Source organism: Myotis brandtii, unplaced genomic scaffold (assembly GCF_000412655.1).
Source record: "Myotis brandtii unplaced genomic scaffold, ASM41265v1 scaffold328, whole genome shotgun sequence".
Lineage (NCBI taxonomy): Eukaryota > Metazoa > Chordata > Mammalia > Chiroptera > Vespertilionidae > Myotis > Myotis brandtii.
The window spans coordinates 6,089,703-6,093,451 of NW_005362626.1; positions in this window are offsets into that span (position 1 = coordinate 6,089,703).

The window sequence follows — 3,749 nt, forward strand, 5'->3', positions numbered from 1 at the left end:
ACACGATTATAGTAATCAGTCATTAGCGAACATTGTAGTTTGTTATTAATAATTATGTATAACAGGATATTGTAAAAATTAAGTTATGAAATTTTTATTAAAACGTTATATACCGTTATATTGGCTGAGCTGCAAAAATATTCATTGTGAGCCACATGCAGTCCACGGGCCTCGAGTTTAACAGGCTTGATCTAGTGGGTTTGTTTAGTCCCATTACCACATACCATTCCATTATATGAACAAAACACTATCCATTTGCGGTTGATGAACTTGTGAGTTGTTTCCGGTTTCTGGCTACTATGCAGAGTGCTGCTATGAGCATTCTTGTACATGTCTTTTGGTACACATTGTCTTTTGGGGATTATACTCGGGAGTAGAATTGCAGGACATGGAGGAAGCCTATAGTCAAGGGTACATAGTAGTATTTCATTGTGGTTTTAGTTTGCATTTTCCTGATGACTAATGATAAATGACTTCGCATATGTTAGATGGCCATTTGGATGTGTGGTTTTTTTGTTTTTTGTTTTTGCTAAGTGCCTGTTCAAGTCTATTGCCTATTTTTCTATTGAATGGCCTTGTTGTCTCATTAACTTGTAGGAGTTTTGAAATACATTGAATATGAGTCCTTTATTGGATATCTGAATAGCAACCCCCCCCCCCAATCTTTTATATGTCTTTTCACTTTCTTAATAGTATCTTTTTGCTGAACTAAAATTCTTACCTTCAAATTTAGTCAATTTAATCCATCATTTTATATATGGTTATTGATGTTGTGTTTTCTTAAGCATTTTTTTTTTACCTACCTCGAAGTCATGAAGATACTCTCCTTTTTTTATTCTCTAAAAATCTTCATTTTTTTCTATGTATTTTTATAGCTACAGTCCACATGGAATTAATTATGTTTGGTGTGAGGTAGGGATTTAATATTTTTTCTTTCCATATAGATTTCCAATTTACTCCAGTACAGTTTATCAAAAAGGCCATTCTTTCCTTACTGATGTGCCATTTTTATAAAAAATCAAATTCCCAGATGGCTTTACTGTATTCGGAATTGAGTCCAGTTCTATACTGAAGTCTCTTTTCCCCAATTATAATAATTCCTGAACAAAATCTGTTCTAACCATTTTCTGGCTCTGGTTTTCTCTTATCAGTCTGGAGATAATCTTCATGGGGTTAACATTATGAATATAGTTTCAATTTCTTTATTATAAATATGACTATTCAGATTTTATATTTATTTTATTGTCAGTTTTAGGGTTTTAAAAAAGGAAACTGTCCTTTTATCTGCATTTTCAAAAAAACATTTTTGGAATAAAGTTTGTAAGACCCACTTAAGATCTGTTTACATACTTGTAATTGGGAATGATATGCCTTTTCTCATTCCTTATATTTATATTTTGTAGTATTTTTCTTTTAATCAGTCTGGTTAGAAGTTTATTAAATTTGCTGATGTATCTATTGTACATTGTTTTCTGATTTTCTCTCCTTCATGTCTCTTTGAGTTTAATTTGGTCTTCCTTTTCTAACTTCCTAAGATTTCAGGTCTTCTTTTCTAGCATATTTTTAAAGACACAATCCTCTCTAAGCACCGCTTTAGCCACATCCCTCAAAGTTTGATATATCATATTTTCACTACCATTAGACTAAAAGTATTGTCCAGTTGTCATTGTGATTTGTTCTTGGATCCATAGTAGTGATCTTAAATTGGATCTATGGGAAACAGATTCTGAGATGGAGAGTTATATGCAGGAGATTTATTGGAGAGTGCTCTCAAGATCTACACCTGTGCAAGAGAGATGTAAGATTGTTCAGAAGAAGATGACTAACAGACTTAGCAACAGAGATCTTGGCCAATCTCCTGCAGAGCTCTGGACTGCGGAGAACTCCAGGATTGTCTGATGAAGACAAAGGCTTTTGTAGCTGTGCATCACCAGATGCAGGATATCCCTAGGGTGGGAGTATAACTTTAGACAAGAGTGGTACTGGCAGGAGTATGGTGTCCCTAGCAGCTGAGAAAATAAATGTGTGTGTCATGAACTGGGAGGATCTGCATATATCTTAACAGCTATTTAAAATCTCAATTTCCAAGCAGTTGGGAATATTCTGGTCATCTTGTTATTGATAGCTGGTCTAATTCTACTGTGGTCAGATAACACACTGTAATTTATTTCAATTTCTTGTATTTGTTGGGATTTGATTTGTGACCCAGCATATGGCTCATTTTGGTAAATGCTCCAAGTGCACTAGAAAACAATGTGTATTCTTCCGTTATTGGATGCCATGCTGTCTCTATAGCAATTAGGTCAACCTTATTCATTGTGACATTCATATCTTTTATGTCCTTACTGATCCCCCTCCCTCCATTCTACCAGTTGTTGAGAGAGTCAGGCATGTTAAAGTTTTCCACTATATTGTGGACGTCTCTATTTTTTCTTGTAGCTTTAAATTTTTTACTCAATGATGTTAGATACATACACATTTATAGCTGTTATATTTTCTTGGTGGATTAACACTTTTGTTATTATTAAATGTTTTGTTTTAACTCTAGTGTTTGTTTCTTGCTTTAAATTGTACCATGTCTGATATTACTACGGTTACATAAGCTTTATTTTGCTGTTTACATGGTTCACATTTACCAACCTTTTACTTTGAGCCTTTGTGTCTTTTTATATTTAACATGTGTATCTTTTTTTTTTTTTTTTTTTTAACCAAAGACCAGAGGATATTTTGCCATTGATTTTTAGAGAGAGTGGAAGAGAGAGGGAAAGACAGAGAGAAATATCGTTGTCAGAAAAACACGTTGATTGGTTGCCTCCTGCACAAGCCCCGACCAAGGCCAGGGCTGGAGAGGAGCCTGCAACTGAGGTACGTGCCCTTGAACGTACTTGAACATGGCCGATGCTCTATCCACTGAGCCAAACCGGCTAGGGCTAACATGTATATCTTGTAAACATCATTAGTTGGGTTTTATTATTTAATGTAGGTTCCTAGTCTTTTATTTTTACGACCATTTATATTTTATGCAATTACTAATAGGTAAGTTTTTAATCTATTATTGTATTATTTGTTATGCTTGCTCTATCTTTATGTCCTTTTTCTGTTTTTGTTTGTTTGTTTGTTTTGTTTCTTTTGGATTAATCAGCTACTTTTTTATTACTCAATATTTCCCTCTACTGTTTTTTCTTTAAAAGAAAAGTTCTTACGCGATTTGTTTGGAAGCTATCCTAGAATTAAAACAATTATCCTTGCTCTTTATCCCTCATAAGTTAATGCTGTCCTTAGAACTTAACTCGATTTACCCAATCTATTTGTGATTTTTGTCATACTTGTTTAATTCTACACATATTTAAATCTCATTTCCACAAGACAATATTATTACTGTTTTGTACAATCCATATTCATTTAGATTTATGTACATGTACATTGCCCATTATTCCCATGTATTTTCGTGCTGTAGTCTTCTGCATGGCGCATTGGAGAAAACCACTGCTGAATACTGGACTCATTCTTGGTGCTCTCCTTCCCTTCGGTCCCCTGGCCTTTCAAGGCCACTTTTGTAGCCTCCAATCCCATTCTGTCTTCCTAAACTATAAAACTGCTTAAAGCTCTGCTGCCTCCTCTGCCCCTTAGCAGCTGCCCTCTGCCCAGCTTCTCAGTCTGTGGTTCAGTACCAGGAATTGGCACATACCCTGAAGGTGAAATGGGAAGCAGAAAGTTAGGCTCACCCCTGTAGGTTTGTTTCCCTTTTA